Below are 24,520 nucleotides of genomic sequence, written 5' to 3'. Positions count from 1 at the left end.
ACTCAATTTCCTAAACTGTAAAATGGGGATAGTAATAGCATCTACCTCACAGTTATTGTGACGATCCAATGACAGTCAATATTTGTAAAAATCTCTCAGAACGGTGACATACAACAGGTGTTAATGCATATTCCCTTCCCTTCCTCTTTTGCTACTGACTCAAAATATGACTTTGGACGTGTCATTCCAACTTTCTCACCTTCAGCTTCCTCATCTGTTCCTAATACTGTTAATTGATTTTGCAGAGGGGGTGCTTTTTCTCCCCAACTAGAATAGAATTCCTTTAGAACATAGACTATATCATTTTCATCTTTTTGCTGCCTTCCACTTTCTGAGCCTGTAATGGGCATTCAACAAAGCTGCTAAATCAAAGGTCTGCAGTCTTTTTCATCCTGAAGGTGAGTGAAAGTGGCCATCACAGGCTAGAATAAAAGGAGATATTGCCACAGTAATTTAATGCTTACAAACCACTTTTTATGCATTTTTCTATTTGATTCTTACAGCAGCGCAGTGAATTGGCCGCTACTGGTACTATTACCCCCATTTTATTCATGAAAAACACTGAGTCGCAGATAGAAAAAGTAACATGCCCATGGTCGCACCACCAGAAAATAGCAGAAGCAGTACTGGACCCAAGCGTCTCCTGAATCCAGGTCTACTGCACATTGCATTATGCCCCATTGGCTTTCATCACTGCACAATTTGATCTCCCCACCCGGGCGGCGAAATGCCAAGATGGTAACTAATGGCAAATGTTTTCATTTGTAGAGAAGCCAAGGGGCATGGCTGCCAGACTTGCTAAAACGTGAAGCCTAGGAGATCAGAACTATAGCTCGTAATCATAAACTGGCTATGGCCAGTAGTTCTTGCTCCTTAGACAAGTACAAGTACGAAGAATAAGCAAATTTAGCTCCAGGAGGCATAGATGAAAGAGACTGTGAATTTCTATAGAGAAGACCCTGTGGGGACAGCAAAACATGGGGTGGAAGGGAGAAGAAGAGACAGAGACACCAGAAAAGAGGGCCAGTGCAAGTGGAGGTGGCAGGGTAGGGGTAGGTACTGAAGGAGCTCACCTAAGGTGCAGCTGTCAGAAAAAAATTAATATTTATTCTGGTAAACTAGTTGCAGATCTCAGCTTTTTTGCCAGCTGAAAGAGTGCAAGTGTTTTCAATACCCTCAAAATTGTGGCACTATTGGGCAGAACTCTGATTATCCTGCCCTAGTTATACTTTCTATATAATGAAGGATGAAGAGGCATTCTTGGACTATACTTCCAAAGGCCACAGCTAGTGCAGAGGCTTGGGAGCTGAGGGAGGCTCACTAGGAGTCCAAAAGGTGAAGGGATGTAGAAGTTGGGGAGACTAGAACATTCAAAGCTATTTGGCCCAATTTCCTTGACAGACTTTATCTGTAGAATAGAGATTGTCTGTGGCAAAGAACTACTTCAGAGGAGTGCCTGATCTTTCTGTTCCAGTCTGAAGATCTTTTGTTTTGTATGCGCCAGAACTAGAAGTTCCAATTCTTCCATAAAATTCTATCATCAGGACAACAAAACCTCTTTTTTTTCTCAACTGCAGGTTTCTTTTGCCTGAATCATTTGAATTACTATTCTCTCTGAGAGGGATTTTCAATGTTTATGTCCACTGATTAAGAAGTCAAGAACTACAGGACAGAAGATAACATGCCAGAGGCATGATTTCTACCCAGAGAAATAGATAGATAGATAGATAGATACATACATACATACATACATACATACATATATACATACATAGATTTCATAGATATGGAAAGAAAGCAGAGAAGAAAGGGAAAAAAACAAAGAAGGAAAGAGAAGGAAAGAAAGAGAGAGAGGAAGAAAAGAAGGAAGGAAGGAACGAACGAAGGAATGAAGGAAGGGAGGGAAGAAGGAAGGATGGAAGGAAGGAAGGAAGAGGGAGAAAAGTGAGTAATGAATGAATGGATGGATGAATAAACAAATAAAAGAAATAATCTGTTTCCTGGAGATGGAGGGAAAAGATCAAAAAACATTTATTTGAATAAAAGGTGTGGTGGAGATGGCTTCTTTTCTCTAGAGATCCAAAGTCTCTCTCCTCCAACCCTCCAGGAGCTAAATTTCCCTTTGCCTCCTAGTGTCTGTTGTGGTCTTCAAAGCTAGTAAAGCTACTCAGGGAGAGGTAAGCTAGTTAATTAAAACTACAAACAAGTCAATAGAACTCAGAACTCAAAAGAACTCCAATGTTATCTAATCCAGCTTCCCCCACATCCTTCCTGATAAGTGGTCATAGAGCTTGTGCTTAAAACACTTTAGGAAACAAGGAACTCATTCCCCTCCAATGTATCATGTTTCATTATCTCACATTCTAATCAATAACAAATATCCATAGAACCCTAGCTTTAGAACTGAAAAGGACCTTGGAGGCCATCCAGTCCAACACACCTTTTTTTTTCAACATCACAAAGGGAGTTACTCACACAGTTAATGTTTGAGGTAGGATTTGATCCCATGTCTTTCTAATCGCAAGCCTAGGACACTAGCAACTATGCCATGCTGCTTTTCAAACTATTCCACATATTATAAGTGGCAATATTGAGTCAAACATCTGCCACTTTTTCATTTTCACGCATTGGTTATACTTATGTTCCTTGGGGCCAAGAACAGTGAGTCTCAGCCTTTTCTATAAAATAGGCCTTGAAATATTTGGACACAGATATTATGTTTCTCCAGAATATTTTCTCTTCTTAAAGAACATCTTAAAAAACATTCAATCATTCAATTAAATAAACATTTATCAAGTGCCCATTGTTTGTAGAGCACTGTTCTCACATGGGATATTGGGGGATATACAAAGTTCAGATAAGACACAATTACAGCCCTCATGAAACTGGTAGTCTGGTAAGTGTGTGACTCATGCCCAGAAAGCTAGTTTACAAGGGAACATCCCCAGTTCTTTCAGCTTCACCTATGACATGTTTCTAGTTTTCTTACCATCCTGGTTACTCCAGGCTACTCTCCCTGAATATGCTCTACCATGTTATTATCCCTCCTAAAATTCCAGAGTCTCAGATTTGGAAAGGCCTCAGAAACCATTTAGTCCAACTTATCCTTAAATAGCAATTCCATCTGACATGACAAGAATGGATGGTCATCCAGGCTTATCCCAAAGGCCTCCAGTGATAGAGAAATCCATTATCTAGTGAGAATTGTATATAATAGTCTAGATCTGATTCCCCTAGGTCAGGCAACAGTGGGACTGTGGTTTTCCTGACCCTGATCAGGGCAGAAGAAAGAAAGTTTGTAAAATATAGTCATGAGAGGAATATAATATCAGTCATTTGGGGATATATCCACAGACATTACCTTGTTTCATTGAATCTGAAATATAAGAGAAAAAATCAGGATAGGCATTTGTGCAAATGCACAATAATAAAAACCTAGCCCTCCCTACTTTCCTAAAACAATAGCTTTTCTGCAATATCATCTGGGAAACTTAATGCTATTTAAATTGGAAAATCTGGCACATGTATCCCAGGGGATTAAAAAGCTCACATTCTAAATCACTTACTTTTGAAAAGAAAGTGTGAAAAAAAGAGGGAGACAGACAGACCTTGGATGAAACCAGACTAATTGGAAGAAGGTAAGATCTAAAAGGTCTTTTATTTTCAGGTTAGGTGGTTGAGCTGTGTTCCTATCTAATTAATCTGAGCAAAGAACATTTTTGACAAAGCTTATTATCCCTCCCACTTGAATAATAGAATAACATTAGAGCAAGAATTTAAAGATCACTTAGTCCAACCTTCTCTCTTGACAGATGAGGAAACAGAGGCTCAGTGAGGTTAAATAATTTGCCCAAGGTCACAGAGTTGTTAAGTTGAAGTTCCTGTCTATGCACTCTCAACTTCAAACTTCTCTTTTTACTTATTAAATACTTCCCTTAAATTCCTATCTCCTTTTCCCTTTCTTCCAACTCATCCCTCCCCAAATATGCTATGAAACAAGACAAATTCTGTTACCTGGCAAAGTAATTCTTCATGTTCATGCTTGCATCTAGGGAAATATTTACATGTTCCCTTTTATAGAATCAATTGAATACTACGTACCAGTCATTATGTTAGGGAAAAGTGAAATTAATCGTGCCCTCCACTAACTCATAGCATCTCAAAGTTGGAAAGGATCTCATAGCTCCTTACTTCATCTTATGCATGAATGAGAACTCCCTCAACAGCATCCTGGAAAAGTGGTCATCAAGTCTCCCCTTGAAGAGCTCTAGTCAAAGGGAAATCACTACCCCCAGAAGCGACCCATAAAACATTTGGACAGTTTAGATTCTGAGGAAGTTGCACACCCTCCACTGTTGAAGAATCCATGCCATCCAAAGGCAGCTCTTAATCCTTTTGTATTGTTGGAATTTCTAGAAAGCTTTTCCTTAGATGAAGCAGACATCACTCATAACTTTTACCCGTTGTTCCTAGCTCTCCCCTTTGGGGCCAAAAAGGACAAGTCCAAATTCTCTTCCACAAGACAGCCCTTTATAATCTTCTCACTGAGTTCATTATTTTAAATTACAATAATGCAATTGTCTTATCCATAGGGAGCTTGGGATGGAAGTGATGAATTGGAGTTATGAAAACCTCTCAGAAAGGTTGTGGCAGCTTGGACTCCACTGGGGGCAGCAAAGTGCTGTAAGCAGGGAACCTTTCTACTCATGGGAAATGTCTGACCTGCCTTACTTGTTCTCCTTAGTGAGCAGGTTAGGTGCTGATTAGTCATGGATTAATACAATATTTGAGGGAAAAGTCACTTAGAGATCATGTAGTCCAACCTTTTCATGTTAAAAATGAGACAGGGATTTTTGTTTTAATTTTAACAGGGTGGTTATCAGGGTTAAGTGACTTGCCCAAGGTCATACAACTAGTAGGTGTCTGAGGCTGAATTTGAACTTAGGGCCCCCTGACTTCAGGGCCAGTACTCTTTCCACTGCACCTCCTTGCTGCCCTTCCCCCTCTCCCCCACTCAAGGTCACATAGCTAGTAAGCAGCAGGAGAAGAATTTAAATTTAGTATTCTTTCTAATATTCTATTGATGAATGTCAACACTGGAAGAGCCACATGAGGGAAAGAAAGTATATAATTATGAATTTTTAATATTAGTATAGTACTAAATATATCATAGTATAATTACTAACAGGAACCCTGGGAGTGATAGCTTCTGCCAAACTTCAGGTCCTATTTCTGATCTAGCCTTCACAGCCAACATACATGGAAAAAATACCTGTGGAGAAAGGGCCAGCCATCTCCATCAACTTCCAACCAACTACCATACACAGGGCAGGCAAGCCAGGCTAGCTGAAGTGACAAGGCACCCTGAAGGGGAGACAAGAGGCAGCATGTGCCAAGCAAGTCGAATCACTGCCACCACTTTGACAACTGTGCCTGCCAATGGAGACAGTCCAGAACTGTGAGCCCAAGGGTCTTAGGAATATCAATGCTTCCAGCCAAGTGTCTTAGCCATCTTCCTAGGAAACAAACCCTATGGAGATGCAGCCTGGCAGCTGCTCCTGCAGGTGTTACAGCCACATCTACTGAAAACCTAGAAAAGAAAATTCTACCCAGGCTTTGGTACTCTAAAATGATCCAATATCAGGAACCAATATAATTTTATCAGCAAAAATTATACTTTTAAAAAAGAAATTACCATATGCTTTACTGAGGCATGGTAGACTGTGGGACCTTTAGATCTAACTTGTAGCTAAAACCTTCCATGTGTGTTGTCTACCCCATTGGAGTGTGAGCTAGCTTTTTTATTTGTATCAGCAGAGCTTAGCTTGGAGTTTTGCACATAGTAAGCACTTAATAAATGCTTTATCCATTAATTTCAATTGAAGTAATACAGAATTAATATTTCCAGGACACGATGGACATATGGACAGGAGGCATCAAAGATCACCCACCCATGAAACAGATCAACAAAGTGGAAGCCTGAGAAATAGATCAACACAGAATTTGGAACACGTTATATAACACCAAGATGGACCTTTATTAGAGAAACCTGAGCTGGCCACCTCCTTTTCCCACAGAAATAACTTTTTGATAGATTCTTGTGTACAATGTAGAGTGGTGTCATGGATTGAATGCTGGACTGGGAGTCAATAATACCTGATTCAAATCCTACCTCTAACACTTAATAGTTGTGTGACCATAGGAAAATCATGTAAGCTCTCTCAGACTGTTTCCTCAACTGTAAAATGAGGATAATAATATCAGTAATACATAATGACCTCATAGTGCTGTGATGGTCCAGACTAGAAGCAGAGCTAGGGTCCTCTGTGACTCCAGAGCCAGTGCCCTTTCCACGGTGACATGACATGTCCTAAGTATTTAGAGTAGTACAGAGAGAAAAGGGGGAAGATGGGTTGAGAGGAATGGATTCCTGACTGAGGAGACTGGGTAACACTAGGTAACTTCAAGCATGGGTGACTGGGAGAATGGTGGTGCCATTAACAGAAAATGCAAGTCGGGAAGAGCCATGATTCCATCGATCCATTTCAAAAACACCTTGAAATCCAAGCAGACAGCCAGTGGGTTCATTAAGAACGGATATTTACAATCCATGGAGCATGAAGCAGTCCAAGTTTATAAACTACAGATGGGAATCTATCTTACCACTTATGTGGCTGAGCCAGAAACACACATAAAATAGGAATAAAAACCAATCTGGTTGAATTCTAACACTTTTAACCTACAATTCTGAACTTTTTTTGCATAGGTAACCTATCCATAACACCACAATCCTGGATATGACTTTAAGATTATAGAAGCATAGATTTAGAGCTAGAAAGGACCTCTGTAAAACTCTTAATTTATGAATGAGGAAACTGAAGCAGAGGTTAAGTGACTTGCTTAGGGACACACAGCTGGTAAGAATGTGAGGCAGTATTAGAACTGAAGTCTTCCTCATTCAAAGTCCAAAATCAATTCACTCTGACACCTAGCTGCCTTGTCTTAGAGAGGCAACTTGTATAAAGGAGAACAACTGATAGGCATCACCATAATAGCAATATAAAATTCATGGTAATGCAGACAGGTGATGCAGTAAATAGAGGGCCAGGGCTGAGTCAGAAATACTCATCTTCCTGAGTTCGAATCTGGTCTCAGACACTTCCTAGCTGGTGTGACCCTGGGCAAGTCACTTAACCCATCTGTAAAACAAGCTGGAAAAGGAAATGGCAGACTACTCTGGTATTTTTGCCAAGAAAACCCTAAATGGGGTCACCCCAAGTGCTTAACTCCTTTCCTCTATGCAACATGGAAAGTACTACCTAATTCACAATTTTCCCTATCCTTCCTTTATACCTACATTTTCATTTTATGAACAATTTTACGAGCAGTTCTATGATTTCCTGTTTTTGTATCTTGGTGAAAGCTTTAGAGATGATGGACATGAAGATCAATATTATGTCTGGTCATACCTATATGAACTCAAGGTTATGAGCATCAATTCAGAGAACCTGCCTGACTTTCCTCCTTCCTCCTCTACTCACTTCTGAGTGATGGTTGGCCAACCTGATCAAAAGTTGTTCAGCCATGCAGGGCCCCCCAAAGCCCAAGTCCTGAGACAATCACTCAATTTTCCACACCATAGGAATGGTTTTGCTGCTTCATATTTTGTTCTCCACATTGGGGAACAACCCATCCCATTTTATATTAGACAATCCCCATAGCGCCCCCCTACTCCCATAGACAAATTTAGTCACATTCTTTGCCTGTGTTACTGAAATCAGATGCCAAGATGAGAAATTGTCAAAACTGGCAAGAAAGCCCCCCAAAATATCAATTTCACATTAAATGCACTTGAAAATTTTGAGTGAACAAAAGACAAGTACTAGAATATTCCATAGTAGTCATCTGGAGAAGGTGAACCCTTTCTTTTCTCCCTCCAAAGTCCTAGAGCTCACATATTTACATTAAGCAGAGCCATTTCTTTATGAAGCAGTTAGGTGGTTCAGTGGACAAAGCATCAAACCTGGAATCAGGAAGACCTGAATTCAAATGTGGCCTCTGACAATTATGAGCTGTGTGACCTTAGGCAAGTAACTTAGCCCTGCTTGCCTCAGTTTCTTCATCTGTAAAATGAGCTCAAGAAGGAAATGACAAAGCACTCCAACATCTCTGCCAAGAAAACCGCAAATGGGGCCATGAAGAGTCGGGCAAAACTGAACAGCAACAATTTCTTTATGGAGTGAATCTCTCAAAATCTCTACCCTCTGCTTTATTCTCTGAGTGCTGGAGCCTATCTTGAACAGGGAAACGTGTCCAAGGTCTTCACAGTTCCACTCGATTAATAGCTTGCAGGCTCACAGAAAGGAAATCAACTCATTCTACAAGAGCTGGGGCCTTGAAGCCAGCTGTAGGTAAATTTAGCCCAGCATTTGTCTTTAGAGGTGTTGTCTTCTAGCCACCTACTTCTGGGCTCAAGGCCAGGTCCATACCAAATTAGGAATGTATTTACTACCATATGAAAATTCCTCTTTGTTCATCTCTGGCTGGCATAATTTATTGACCATCTCTTTCTCAATCCATTTTTCCCCATTTTCTTTTCACCAAGTTAATCCAGAGCATATAAATGTATAAAGGAGCAGATTTGTTTGTTATTGTTTTCTTTTTCATTTATGATGTCACAGTACTTTGTGCTCAATTTTCAATTTATTTTTTTAATTCAATTGAACTCAGAGGTCATCCCACTCCAGAGCTAATGCTCTTTCCAACATTTCACACTGTGGTCTAAATAATGAAAGAAAACCAGGAAAGTCAGTTGGGAAGCATGAATCCCAGGCATAGAAATCTAGATAACTGAATTTTTGAAACTTGACTTTCTTAAATAACTGATCTGTACAAAGGTTTGGCTCAGGTTCTGGGGAAGATACAGAGGTCACTTAAGGCTGTGTTCTTGGCCTCATAGATCAGTATAGTCTAGTAGGAGAATAAAATACTTACACATATTTTACAATTTTTTTATTGGTGCACCAACTATTTCCCTTCAGTAGAAGGTAAGATGGTTGAGGATGTTTGATCTCCGCCCCCCCACAGACCCCCAGCCCCGTTCAACCCCTTGCTTTTCTTTTGTAGTGGTGTCAAAGCAGCCATCCCTGTGATATCATCAGAATTTCATTCCCTCTTGCCACCAGGATCAAATAGAAAGTCCTCTGTTGGCAATGAATGTCCTCTGGTTTCATTCCCTCTGTGATCTTGCCTAACTGGTTTTCTTACTATTCCACCTCAGTCAATCAATCAACAAGCACTTATTAATTTATCATGTGGCAGGGCAATAATACATGCTTGTATTGATTGTACATGATTGATCAGATCCGGAAACTCCCTCCCCTATGCAAATCACCAACTTATCTTTAACTTAAGAGTTAGAGAGCTGCCTAGGACAATGACTTGCCCCTGGTTACAAAGACAATATGTATAAGAGGCAAAACTTGAACTCATGATTTCTGGAATCCAAGGCTTATCCTTTATACACTATATCATGCCTCCACTCTAACTTGTACAGAGCAGGCGTTAATGTATCTGAATTGAATTAAGTTGAATTCACTTCTCCCCTGGAACCTAACGAAGCTTAATAATCTCAATGAAAATATTTAACTTGGACTTTACTAGGCAAATTATAAACTTATTCAGAGTTGAGGTGGTATTTATGGAGTGCTTTGCCATTTCCTTCTCCAGCTCATTTTACAGATGGGGAAACTGAGGCAAACAAGTCAAAAGACCTGGGCTCAAGTCCTAGATCTGATACTTACAAGTTGCCTCAATTTCCACATCAGCAAAATGGAGGAAATCATCCTCATGTAGGTATATTGTGGAAAGTGTTTTGTTAATCTCAAATTGCATTTACTATGCAAAAGTGAGTTCTTATTATTCTACTGTCTTTGACTAGTTCATGCAGTAAGCACTTATTAAAATCAATGTGTGGGCCCCTTTGCTAAAGGCTAAAAAGGATAACTAATACATAGAATATTTTTTTTAATTCTCTTGATATCTTTCTTCTGTTTCTCATTGATGGAGAATAGTGAGGGTATACATGGCAGTAGTGGAAAGACCCTTAGCCTTGGAGTCAGAAGATTTGGGTTCAAGGACTCCATCTGTAGAAGGTCACAGTTCATAAACTCTCTTAATTTCAATTCCTCATTTGTAAAATTGAGAAAATAATCCCTGCTCTTCCTACCTCATGGGCTTATTCTGAGAATGGAATGAGATAATAGATATAAAGTGCCATATAAAGCTTTGCTAGTGTTATTTCTACAGTCTGTAAAGTTTGTCCATCTTTTGTAATAAGGAATGTGTTTCTTCCATTTACACACAATTTGAAAAGAAAGTGCCAACAAACCCTTATTTCTATGCTCATTTGTAATAACAATTGGAATTTATAACATCTCCTTTGAGAGCATCTCCTCACAAAAGCCGTGTGAGGTAAATTGTGAAAGTTGCATAGTCTCCATTTTGCAAGCAAGGAAATAGACGATCAGACAGGATGAGTCCATGGTCAAACATCTACTAAGCGTCAGAAGCTAGCATCAAAACCAGGTTTCTTGTGATTCCCTGCCCTGAAGTTACTGTTGTGCTACAGCATAATGAATCAACAAAGCTACTCGTAATTTTCGCCCTAAATCTTCCCTCTTTACGTTCTTCTCTCTACTTAGTCCAAACTCACTTGTCCTTCGAGGCCCAAGTGACTTCGTTTCATTTCAATTCAATTATCATTTTTGTTGCTGTGCAGTCTTTTCAGCAGCTTCCAAGCCTCTGGAAAACCCCATGTGGGGTTTTCTTGGCAAAGATACTAGATTGGCCATTTCCTTCTCTAGCTCATTTTATAAATGAGGAAACTGAGGCAAACAGGGTTAAGCAACTTGCCCAGGGTCACACAGCTAAAAATGATTTTGCACAGCCCTGCCTCACTTAAATCCAATTAACTTGCAACTCAAGCAGCATCACCCTGCTGTTGTCATTGGTCCTCTGAGAATAAAGAACAACAATCTGTGAGTAGTAGTAGCTGCCCCCCTGGGGGCACAACTGGCCAGTTACAGTTGGGCAATGCTGCTATTTCCTCCCTCCTCCTCCTCCTCTTCCTACTCCCTCCTCCTCCTCCTCCTCTTCCTACTCCCCCCTCCTTCTCTTCTCCCTCTGTGCATGTGGGGTGTCATACATGTGGGTGTTCTGTCCAAAAGAATGTAAATTTTGATCACTTACACTTCACAAGATATCTTAGAGTTTGGGGGCTAGATTTTTTCCTCTATTTATTTATTCTATCATCTTTGCTTTAAAAAATAATCAGGACAATTAACTCTTTCATCTCATATAGTTTTCATTTACGATTTCTTGAAATATAGCTCTGGCAAACCAGGCTTTGATAAAGCCCATTAGAGTTTTTTTTTTTTTCTTTTTTTTTTAAATGCAATTTATTTCTTTAACATATTTGGTTTTCAGCATTGATTTTCACAACAGTTTGAATTACAAATTTTCTCCCCATTTCTGCCCTCCCCTCCCACTCCAAGATGGCGTATATTCTGGTTGCCCTGTTCCCCAGTCAGCCCTCCCCTCTATCACCCCCCTCCCCTCTCATCCCCTTTTCCCTTCCTTTCTTGTAGGGCAAGATAAATTTCTACGCCCCATTGCCTGTGTATCTTATTTTTTAGCTGCATACAAAAAGTTTTTTTGTTTTTGAACATCTGATTTTAAAACTTTGAGTTCCAAATTCCCTTCCCTCTTCCCTTCCCACCCACCCTCCCTAAGAAGTTGAGCAATTCAACCTAGGCCACACATGTATTATTATGTATAACCCTTCCACAATACTCATGTTGTGAAAGGCTAACTACATTTTGCTCCTTCCCAACCCATCCCGCTTTATTGAATTTTCTCCCTTGACCCTGTCCCCTTTCCAAAGTGTTTGTTTTGATTACCTCCACCCCCATCTGTCCTCCACTCCATCATCCCCCCACCTTTTATTTTTTTTTTTATCTTCCTCCCTCTTCTTTCCTGTGGGGTAAGATACCCAACTGAGTATGTATGGTATTCCCCCTCAGGCCAAATCTGATGAGAGCAAGGTTCACTCATTCCCCCCTCACCTGCCCTCTCCCCTCCTCCCATAGAACTGCTTCCTCTTGCCACCTTTATGCGAGATAATCCACCCCATTCTATCTCTCCCTATCTCCCTCTCTCAGTATGTTACTCTCTCATCCCTTAATTTCATTTTATTTCTTTTAGATATCTTCCCTTCATCCTCAACTCACCCTGTGTCTGCTCTCTCTCTTTTACATATATATATATACACATACATACACATACATACATATACACATAGATACATACATACATACACATTCACTTATATATATACTTAAACATATATATATATATATGCATATATATATATATGCATTTTCCCTTCAACTACCCTAATACTGAGGTCTCATGAATCATACTCATCATCTTTCCATGTAGGAATGTAAACAAAACAGTTCAACTTTAGTAAGTCCCTTGCAATTTCCGTTTCTTGATTACCTTTTCATGCTTCTCTTGATTCTTGTGTTTGAAAGTCAAATTTTCTATTCAGTTCTGGTCTTTTCACTGAGAAAGCTTGAAAGTCCTCTATTTTATTGAAAATCCATATTTTGCCTTGGAACATGATCCTCAGTTTTGCTGGGTAGGTGATTCTAGGTTTTAATCCTATCTCCATTGACCTCCGGAATATCGCATTCCAAGCCCTTCGATCTCTTAATGTAGAAGCTGCCAGATCTTGGGTTATTCTGATTGGGTTTCCACAATACTCAAATTGTTTCTTTCTGGCTGCTTGAAGTATTTTCTCCTTGATCTGGGAGCTCTGGAATTTGGCAACAATATTCCTAGGAGATTTCTTTTTGGGATCTATTTGCAGAGGCGATCGATGGATTCTTTCAATTTCTATTTTGCCCTGTGGCTCTAGAATATCAGGGCAGTTCTCCTTGATAATTTCCTGTAAGATGGTATCTAGGCTCTTTTTTTGATCATGGCTTTCAGGTAGACCAATAATTTTTAAATTATCTCTCCTGGATCTATTTTCCAGGTCAGTGGTTTTTCCAAGGAGATATTTCACATTGTCTTCCATTTTTTCATTCCTCTGGTTCTGTTTTATAATATCCTGATTTCTCATAAATTCACTAGCTTCCACTTGCTCCAATCTAATTTTTAAAGTAGTATTTTCTTCAGTGGTCTTTTGGACCTCCTTTTCCATTTGGCTAATTCTGCCTTTCAAGGAATTCTTCTCCTCATTGGCTTTTTGGAGCTCTTTTGCCATTTCAGTTAGTCTATTTTTTAAGGTGTTGTTTTCTTCAGTGTATTTTTCAGTATTTTTTTGGGTCTCCTTTAGCAAGTCATTGACTTGTTTTTCATGGTTTTCTCGCATCCTTCTTATTTCTCTTCCCAATTTTTCCTCTACTTCTCTAACTTGCTTTTCCAAATCCTTTTTGAGTTCTTCTATGGTCTGGGGCCAGTTCATGTTTTTCTTGGAGGCTTTGGTTGTAGGCTCTATGACTTTGTTGTCTTCTTTAGGCTGTATGTTTTGGTCTTCTTTGTCACCAAAGAAAGAATCCAAAGTCTGAGACTGAATCTGGGCGCGTTTTCGCGTCCTGGCCATATTCCCAACTAACTAACTTGACCCTTGAGTTTTTCAGTGGGGTATGACTGCTTGTAGATTACAGAGTTCTATGTTCTACGTTTGGGGGGGAGGTGCCAGCTCTGTCAGAGCCGCACTCCTCCTTCCCCAAGGACCCCCAGTCCAGACTGGGCTCAGATCTTCGGCAGGCTGTGCACCCCTGCTGCGATCCGCCACTTAATTCCTCCCACCAGGTGGGCCTGGAGCCGGAAGTAACAACAGCTGTAGCTGCCCCACCTCCGCTGCCCCCGGGGCTGGAAGCCGAACCGCGAACTCCTTCCACTCCCGCAGCTTTTCCCACTAACCTTCTCCGCAGTCTTTGGTGTTTGTGGGTCGAGGGGGGACTGGTAACTGCCGCAGCTCACATATTCAGGGCGCTAGGGCCCCCTCCGCCCGGCTTCCGGTCTGGATCGTCCACGCCGCTCAGGCTGGGCTCTGCTCCACTCCGTTCCCAGCTCCCAGCTCCCAGCTCCGTGTGGAATAGAGCTCACCCAGAGACCATCCGGGCTGTCCTGGGCTGGAGCCCTGCTTCCCTCTGCTGTTCTGTGGGTTCTGCCGTTCTAGAATTGGTTCAGAGCCATTTTTATAGGTTTTTGGAGGGACTTGGGTACGGAGCTCACTCTAGTCCGTGCTTACCAGCCGCCATCTTGGCTCCCCCATTAGAGTTTAAATTGAGCTACTTGACTATACCTTTAAACCTAAAGCACTCTGGGTCTCCCTGAAGGCCAATAATAGGCTCCAGCCCAAGCTTCACTTGCTCCTTGTTTGGGTTTTGATGGCTAAGAGTGAGTAGAAATAAATAGTAATCGTTTCTGTTCTGGGCGGAAACTCTGAGGGTCTTCTGCTCCCAGACTGATTGTTTTGTGAAGGCAAACTAGGTTACCTTTTGACTCAATCCTTACCTAGCCTTTATTCACTGAATGGATGTTGTCTCAAATAAACAGAGACCACACAGGGCCATAGCCAGTCATCCTGACCTATGTCTTGGCAGTGGACTCTGACGACTCTGGAGGAGTGAGTGAGGCTGGTGGCTTTGCACAGCCTTGCCTCACTTAAATCTAATTCACTTGCAAGTCAAGACCTCACCTTCCTGATGTCATTATTCCTCCTTGAGAATGAAGGACCACCACCGACAGCAAGTGTCTGAGACCAGATTTGAGCTCATGAAGATGGGTCTTCCTGATTCCAAGACCAGTGCTCTATCCACTGTGCCTCATAGCTACGCTCTTATAATTTAGTCAGTGGTTATATGCAAAGCTCCATGATTCGGCTAGAAATTAGGAGGACAAATACACAAAAGAATGAAATCTAATCTTTGTTCTAAGAGAATTATGGGGAGACTGAGGAGAAAAATAGAATATCAAAGTTGGAAAGGACCTAAAGGGCCATCTGTTCAAAGCCACATCTGAAAAAAAAATTCTCACTACAATATAGCTTACAAGTGTTCGTCTAGTCTTTACCTGAAAAGTTCAACTGAGAGGAAACCTACTACTTCCTGAGACATTCCTTTCTACCTTGGAATATTTCTAATTAAATAGGATCTTTTTTCTCCCCCTGACATCAAGTCAGAAATTTCCTCTTGACGGTTTCTATGCATTGCTCCTAGCTCTTCTCTTTGGGCATTATCTTATAGATTCTTCCTCATGATGTTTCAGATGCTTGAAGATAACTGTCATCTGCTCTTTCTCCTTGCTCCCCACTCACCTCTTCTAGGATAAGTACTCTTAGGTACTTCAAATATCCCTCAACTAATGTGATCTCAGATCCCTTCACTATCCTGATTCCAATTATCTGGAGGCTCTCTCAGCTTCCTTCAGTATGCAGAACTGAACACCTACCCAAATAGCAATTACACAAAATGAGAAATTACAACAAAAGGAGAATAAATATAGTGCTTCATTAATTCTGACAAGGAAGGTTTCATGAATGGGACAGCATGCAGCTGGATCTTGAAGAATGGGTTGGACATCAATAGGAATAGATGGAAGGGTATTCCATTGAAGAGAACTCTGTGAATTAAGACCCAGAGATAGAGGCAATGTGTACAAGGAAGGAAAAACATTCAATTTGAATGAAACTGAAAGACAGAAGGGAACCTGGAATGGTAGTTTGGAGTCAAATATCTAGCACCTTGATTGGCAGGCCAAGGAGAGAGTAATCACTCATCTACACATATTTCTTTATTCTCTTCTTTCTACTCTTTTTGAACTTCTTGTCTTCATTATACAATTTAGCACTTTATCCTATACTGAGATTTTCCTTTCGTATCATGCATTTATATATCGTCTCCCCAGCAACACTGAAAGTTTCTTGAGGTCAAGGGCTAAATCTTCTATTTCTCCCCCTCCCAGATGTCTTCAAACAGCTCTCCACACAAAGTACTGGCTCAATAACTGATTGACTGTACTAGCACTCTCATATGGGTTGATCTAAAAACAAAGAGGCACCATGTTTCAGAGGATAAAACAAAAGATTTGAGGCAGGTTAGGTTGCACAGTGGATGGGGTGCTGGGCCTGGAGTCAGGAAGACCTGAATTCAAGTCCAGCCTCAAATACCTATTAGCTGTCTGACCCTGAGTAAATTATTCAACCTCTGTTCGCCTTCAGTTTCTTCACCTATAAAATGAGGCTAAGAAAAGTACCTACTTGTCAAGTTATGTGGTGAGGCTCAAATGAGATTGTGCATATAAAGCACTCTGTAACCTTTGATGTGCATGAAAATGACAGGTATTAGTGAGTATCACATGACTAAAGGTATTCAAGTAGAGACTTCATTGACCACTTGTTCAGGATATCAAGTATAGGATTTAGAGGCATAAGACAAAGGAGATAATTTAGTTCAATTACCTCATTTGCACATGAAGAAAGAATGGCTTGGAGAGTTTAGGTGACCTGCCTATAGTGACATGGGTAATAAATCTGATTAATTTATTTGCTACTGGAGTGGTTTGCTATTTTCTTCTCCAGATCATTTTATAGATGAGGAAACTGAGTCAAACAAGGTGAAGTGACTCACCTAGGATCACATAGCTAGTAAGTGTCTGAGGCTAGATTTGAACTCAGGAAGATGAGTCTTCCTGATTCCAGGCCTTTTAATTACAAATCCAGGGTTTTTGGTACTATGCCATAGGTGCTACCCAGATGTTGAAATAAATAACCTCTGTAGTCCCTTCCAACTCTAAAATTCTCTGATTCTCTCTTAGTTTCTACTGATTTTTTTTCCTTCTGCAAATGTCTAACCATGTTCAAAACCTTGCTCCAAAACCTTCAATGGTTCTTTCTTACGTATGGAATAAATACAGGCTTTTTAATCTAGCATCTCAAACTCTTTCCAAATGGTCTCCAAAATACTCAGACTATTCTCCCATTACTTCATGCATTTTACATTTCATTCAAACCTTTTAATCTGTTCCCTGAATCTCCTCAGCCATCTCCCACCTCCATGTCTTTGCACAAGCTGTTTTACATACCTGAAATATACTCCACCCTTTATCTTTATCTTTAAGATTTATCTAAAATGCCACCTTCACTTTGAAACATTTTCTGTTCTAACAGTTATAAATGCTTTCTTCTTCCTCAAATTTTCCTGGCACTCCCTTTTATCTCCTTCACCATCTATTTCACATTATATTTATACGTACATATCTTGTATTCCTACTTTTGAAATTTAACCTCATTAATACTGTTGTCTCATTTTTCTATCCCAAAGGGCAAGCACAGTGGCATGTTGATGAAGAAAAATATTTTTCAGTTGAAATTTCCTGGATCTTTTAAGCTACAGAAAGAAAGGGAAGCATAGAACTGAAGTAGCATTTAGACATTTGAAGTAAATGAAGTTGCCTTGAGGAAATGCTTTCTTGATGTTCTAAGAAAAGATACCAGAGACGCCAGAGGTACAAAGGGCTAAGAAAAGAAAAGGGGGAGGTGCTATATAATCATGTACTGAACTGGGGGTAGAATGGGAATACTCCTCTACTAAGCAGGCATTTGACTGTTCTGGCTACCCAGAGGGCTCTGGTTTGCTGGCTAGTATGGTGGACTTCAGTCACTGGCCATGAATGGGGATGAGGGAAATAGGTGAATGAAACAATTCTTCCCTTCCCTCTTCTCTTTGAACTCCAAGCAATATTTGGCAAAAATGAGAGATACGACCCTAAAGTTAAGGTAGATGAGATATGAGATCCTGTCCAGGCATGAACCTTCTGCTTTGGAATTTTATTTCACTTTTTTTAGTAAATGTATTTTCATTTGAAATTGATCCTCTGATTTCATCTATATGAATGGATAAAAGGCTTTTATTAAATGTTTACTATATACCAACCTGCTAGAGGTAGCTAGGTGGGGCAGTGAATAGAATTCTGGTCATGGAATCAGTTAAAACATGGTCTTAGACACTGGCTAGCTGTGTGACCCTGGGCAAGTCACTTAACCCTGTTTGCCTCAGTTTCCTCAGATGTGAAATGAGCTGGAGAAGGAAGTGACAAACCACTTTGCCAAGAAAACCCCAAATGGGGTCATGAAGAGTTGGAGGATGCAAACACAAAAGCAAAGATGCTGTCTGCCTCTAAGGAGCTTACATTCTAATTGGGGGTAACAGTATACATAGGGGAATGATATCTAGTGGGGAGCTTTTGAAAGTTATTGAATGGTGAGTGGGGCAATGAGGTCCTTATTTCGTTCTAGAAACACTGGTAAATTTGATTTGAACATGGGTCCAGAACTGGAGGAAGGAAGATGGAATGGAAGAAGAGTGGTTTTCAAGGCTATAGAGAAGAGGGCTTGGGAACAGGGATAAAGTGAAGCTTTACAGGGTCTGCTTAAAATATTGGGCCAACTGAGGGAGTCACTAATCAGGACTTTTGGCCACATGGACAAAGTTAAAGATACGAAAGAGTAGTCCTTTTGAGGCAACATACTGAGGATGTGAAAGATAAAGAATACGTAGACTGAAAGCAAACATAAACCAAGTGAGTTATGTATTATAATGGGAACTAATCACACCCTTAAGTATGGGCTAGACAGCTAAGTGGTCCAATGGATAGAGTGCCAGGCTTGGAGTCAGGAAGACTCATCTTCCTGAGTTCAAATCTAGCCTCAGACACTTATTAGCTATGTGATCCTGGGCAAGTCACGCCACCTTGATTGACTCAGTTTCCTCATTTGTAAAATGAGCTGGAGAAGGAAATGGCAAACCACTCCAGTAGCAAACCAGTCTAGTATCTTTGCCAAGAAAATCCCAAATGCTGTCACAAAGAGTTGGACACAACTGCAAAGCAACTGAGACAGGTAAAAACCAAGGGAGGTACTAAAAAGGAATGTCTGAAAGACATGGGAACAAAGTAGGTCACAGCCATGTTTGCACAGAGGGACTAAAAAGGTCTCAAGACATAAAATTTTAGTCTTTGTCATTCATTTAAAATTATTTGAGCTAATAGCTCAGGACTTGGAGAAGTCCTTGGTGACATGACCAGATATAACATCTTAGGTACAGTTACACCTATCACTCTTGAAGCAGCATAAAGTACTACTTCATATAGGGACAATTGATTTGGGCTTACACATGTAGGTGTTTAATAAATTCTCCTTGAATTGAAATGGAATTAATTCACTGTGTAATTTTGGGTACATAACCTCCCTTTCCAGAAATCATATTTCTTTCTCTTCAAAATGTTGGGTTGGGTGACCCTTAAGCTTAGATCTGGTCTCAGGAAGTTACTAAATGTTTGACCCTGGCAAAGTCTTAACCATCATATTCCTCGGTTTCTTCAACTGTAAAATGGGGATAATTATAGCATCTATCTCCTAGGGTTCTTGTGAGGATCAAATGTAATAATGTTTGTGAAGCATCGTGCCTGATACATAGTCATTTTATGAGGTTGTTTCCCTTCCTTCCTTTCGTTTCTATCACTCTATGTTTTAAGGTCTTTTCAAGGTCTAATATTATATTTTCTAACATCCAAAGTTTCCTTCCCACTCTAACATTCTAGGTTCCAAAGTCATTTTTTTCCTGTTCTATTTATTCCATTTTATACACCCTAATATTCTATGAAGATGATGAAATCATGTTTTCAGTTTAAGGAAAAGAAAAAGAAAGACCTTGTGTGCTACAATGATGTGGTGTTCTTGGCCTACAAGGCAGATGGCAGAAAGTCTTTCTAAGAGGATATTTTGAGCTGGGAAAAATCCTGCCTCTTCTGGATTTCATAATACCTCATTGGCAGCAGTGAGGACTTCTCACCCATCACTGCCGTGCACACTTCCTGCCAGATTTACATATTAGCAAAGGGATATCTGAAGCTTACAGTCATGATTTGTCAGATGTCACTGTCATCTTGAACATCTTGATGAAATGTTCTGGCTTTGGGATGTCTGAGTAGAAGACACTTCTTGCCTATGAAAAGAATCTGTAACACCACAGAAGGGAGTGGGGGGCATGCCACTCACCCTTTCCAAAAATGTAAGGATTTTTTTTAACAGAAAGAATGGAGAAGTTTATAACTCTGTAAAGAGGGTTCCATCAAAAGATCCTACAGATATGGCTTCTATTCCTACAGAACTTTAAGGACTGCAAATTTTCCATGTGATAAAATAAATGATGCAATTATTATTACTTGTTTTGAAGATGAGGAACCTGAGACTCACAGAAAGGAAGTGATTTACCCAGGGTAATGCAATTTGTAAAGATTAACATTGAAATTCAACTCCAGATCTTACTCAGTTTCAGTGTTTTTTTTTTTTTCACATGCCATGCTGAGCAATAGAAATCTTCTTTGTTTCAACTATTCAAAAATAAAATTCCCAAGATAATCTTACATTTTAATTGATATCTTTTGTTTTCACATTACTTTCAGTTCTTAATGCACCGCTACCTCCTCACTCTCTCAGAAAGCAATCCCTTATAACAAAGAATTTAAAAAAGAAGATGGGAAAAAAAGTTCACCAAAACGAAGTAACTTAAAGAAAAAGTCTGACATTTTATGTGATGTTTCAAACTCCTAATCTTCCACCTCTTCAAAGAAACAGGAGGTGCCTTCTTATTTGTCTTTTTTGAGAACAATTTCGCTGTTTTGATTGTTTCATTGTTGGCCTTTGTATTCAGACTCTTTTATAGATTGTTTTTTGCTTCTACTTTTCATTTTATATCAAATCATATGTCTTCCTATATTTCTCTGTATTTGCCATATTTATCATTTCCTAGAATAGCATGTGTGTGTGTGTGTGTGTGTGTGTGTGTGTGTGTGTGTGTGTGTGCATGCGCCATGCCTACCTGTTCAGTCATTCTTCAGTATAGGCAACTATTTGGTTTCCAGGTCTTTGTTAATACAGTAAGTGTTACTATAAAAGAAAGATATGGGGACTTTCTCTTTTTTCATTGACATTCTCTAGGTTTATGCTTAGGCAGTAGTGTTAGTGATCATTAGCAGAAGCTCTGAGTTAAAAGCTATAGTCAGTTTGTTCACACATTCCACAGATTCCATTCTTGCTTTCAAGAATTATTATACCAGTTCTTAGCTTCCAACAATACATGAGTCAATCCATCTTTCCACAACTACTCTGACACTGACTATCCCAATATTTTGGCATCATTTACAACTTGCTGGGTATAAGACCAAAATTGTGAATTATTTGGATGAGTATTTTCCTTATCAAAACTACAAAACATTTTTCATATGGTTAATAGTTGGTAATTTTTCTTTTGAGAGTTATTTTTTTCATATCGGTAGTCCATTTATCTAGTAGAGAATGGCTTTTGTCATATTTCTGTTACTTGTCTATTTGTCTTGCATATCAGACCTTATCAGAGATACTTCATATAAAGAACATACACTTCCACAGGGCAGACTATTTCATTTTTGTCTTGGTATCTCCATCATATAGCATCTAATAAGTGATTAACAAATATTTAAATGGCAATATTAATTAATTTGGCTCTCATTAGAGTAAAACCGTATCTTTGTTTTATAAGAGTCTTCTAAGTACTCAGCAACTAAGGTCTCAAAGTTCTGGTAGTCCTGATTTCCAACAATTTTAAAGTGAAACTGACTATTCTTTTATTTTTTAATTGCCATAATCTTTATTACATATGAAATTGTCTTCAGAATAAGTTATACACCAATTAAATCTAAGATAAGATTTTTTATCTAAGTTAAAGGCCAACATGGTCTTTGATTATATACAATATCTTTGACCAGAATCTAGAGAATATAGTACCTTTCATTGCAGGATTTCTTTGGCCAAAAAAGCAAAAAACAAACCAAAATAACCCTCAACTACAAACATCTACACCAAATAAGGTATTAAAAAGATAACAAATATAGAACAACTTCATCCATTTAAAAATGTGAAATGATTACTAAAGTTGGTGGCAAATAAAACAAAAGCATGAACAAACTGATTTTAGATGGCAGACTTTACTGTCGAGGGAATGAAATCAAAGGCCTAGACCATTTCTCCATTCCTGCAGACAGCACAGCCTAGAATCATACTGAAAAATCATGTCAAAGATCATCACAACAGCAAGCCCTGTGGCCATAACTCTGATGATATGGAATTTATTGTTGAAGACTTCCTCAGCAGCTTGTGGGCAAGACTTCATAGCACTAAGGAGATAAAATTGGTGTGGCTATAGACCAGACTCTCCTGGTGGCTGGCTTCAGGTAGACAAAGTTAAGGAAGATTAAAACATGGGGTCACTTCAGAATGACATATCTCATTTAGTAAATGAGGTAATGTCCTTGTTAGGGAAGGTATGAGTGATCAACTGATGCAAAGGCAAGCCCAATCACAATAATCTAGTGCATGGTGTATGGCTTTGAGGGTGTCCTTATAGGGACCAACCTTCATTGGTCCTCATCTTGTTATACATTTCCCTATAAAATCCCTGGACCTCATGAATCACCTTATCTTTGTGGGAATAGATGCAGATGGTAGCAGCTATTTTGATGACAGAAATCACCAAGACAAAGGCAAGAACAAGTCCACCATGTGCTGTGACTCCTGCATGGTCCCAAAGCATCTAGAAAACCTACCAATATCATGAGGACACCAGCCCCAATCAAGATGTAAATACCAGTACAGAAACTGGAACTGTTGTCTTCTTACTGAAATATACTCTTTGTCTGACAGTCAAATCTGAGCCATAGGCAAATCGCAAGGACTACAATTCCTGCCAGCCAAATGATGACCAGCATGGTAAAGACTAGCCTAGGATGGGTTTGGGTTCTTAGTGGGGGAGCTGGGTGAGTAAAATCAGTCAGTAATGCAGAGTCATTCTGAAGCGACCCCATGTTTTAACCTTCCTTGACTTTGGCTCCCTGAAGCCAGCCAGCAGGAGAGGCTGGTCTATAGGCACACTAATTATATCTCCTTATTGCTAATCCTATCTCCCTAACAGGGGAGGGGCTGAAGTGGCATTTCACCTCTTTGAAATTCATACCAATTAGGACTGTCTTGCCCTTATATTGTAGTTATTTATTCTTCTCTATAAAAGTAATTTGAGTTGGGGCCTGCTATACCCAATACTTCTGCCTTGGTATGCTACAATAAATTCCCTTTTGTCTTATTTTTCCTGAGTTTGCTTTATTAATCAGCATCAGCCCAAACAAAGATTTCTTTTCACAGGGACACACACAGAACCAGACCCAGCGAGTAACTTAACTAAAGAAGGAACACATGATTCTTTTAGTAACGTTGTTAATAACCCAGCATACAGGGTTCTTCACAAAACAGTCAATCACTGTTGAGTTGTTTTCCAGTTGCATCTAACTCTTTGTGACCCCATTTGGGGTTTTCTTGGCAAAGATACTGGAGTGCCTTACCATTTCCTTCTCCAGATCATTTTACAGATGAAGAAACTGAGGCAAATGGGATGAAGTGACTTGACCAGAGTTACACAGCTAATAAGTGGCTGAAGCTTATGGAAATGAGTCTTACCAGCTCCAGGCCTGACACTATCTCTATCCATTGTACCACCCAGCTAGTTTTTATCTCCTCTACTAGACTGTAAAGATATAAAGACCTGGACTGTCATTCAAAGAATCATAATAATTCTCACAGTTGAAAGTAGGGGTGGGGAACCCACAGCCTGAAAGCCACATGTGGTCCATTAGATCCTCAAGTGTGACCATTTGCCTGAATTTCTCTGAAATTTGGATTCAATCAAAGGGCCACACTTAAAGACCTAGAGGCCCACATGTGGCCCCAAGGCTGCAGGTTCCCAAACCCTGGTTGAAAGGGATATTAGAGATCACTTAGCCTAACCTGTGCCTGAAAAGGACAGTCTCCACTGGAAGATCTCTAGGGAAGAGAAACTCACTATACTTTAAAGCTGCCCATTCTACTTTTGGGAGCTCTAATTATTAGGAAGATTTTCATTCCATTGAATCAACTTTTGCCTCTTTGTAGCTTCCATCAATAGCTCTCAATCCTCTCTCTGGAGCTAAGAACAAGTTGAATGCCTTTTCTATATAGTAGTCCTTCAAATCCATGCAGATAATCTGTGTTGTCCTCCTAAGTCTTCTCTTTTTCTGACTTAGCTGTCTGCAGATCCTTCCATGAATCCTCATCAATAAATCAATCAATAAACATTTTAAAGCACCTATTAAGTGCTAGGCACTGGAGATACAAAGACAAAACAAAAATGGTTCTTTCCTTCAGGGAGCCCGCGTTCTAAATGGGAAAACAGTACACATATGAAAAGGGGATCCTTAGGGAATGTAAAAGCAAAATAGCAATAAAATTATTTATAAAAAGGTATATATCAAATATAAGACATAAAAAGTAACCTTTCAGATAAAGGCACAAGTACCTAGGGTTTTATGGTTTCCATTC

General features: G+C 39.7%; 1 pseudogene; it reads right to left on the bottom strand.

The window, feature by feature from the left end:
• Positions 1-22,129: 22,129 nt before the first annotated feature.
• On the bottom strand, positions 22,130-22,977 carry LOC118834147 (annotated as a pseudogene).
• Between the last annotated feature and the right edge of the window lie 1,543 nt (positions 22,978-24,520).

The sequence above is a fragment of the Trichosurus vulpecula genome, chromosome 1 (assembly GCF_011100635.1).
Source record: "Trichosurus vulpecula isolate mTriVul1 chromosome 1, mTriVul1.pri, whole genome shotgun sequence".
Classification (NCBI taxonomy): domain Eukaryota; kingdom Metazoa; phylum Chordata; class Mammalia; order Diprotodontia; family Phalangeridae; genus Trichosurus; species Trichosurus vulpecula.
The sequence above is the reverse complement of the archived record's forward strand: the minus strand, read 5'-3'. Positions and strand labels throughout refer to the sequence as shown.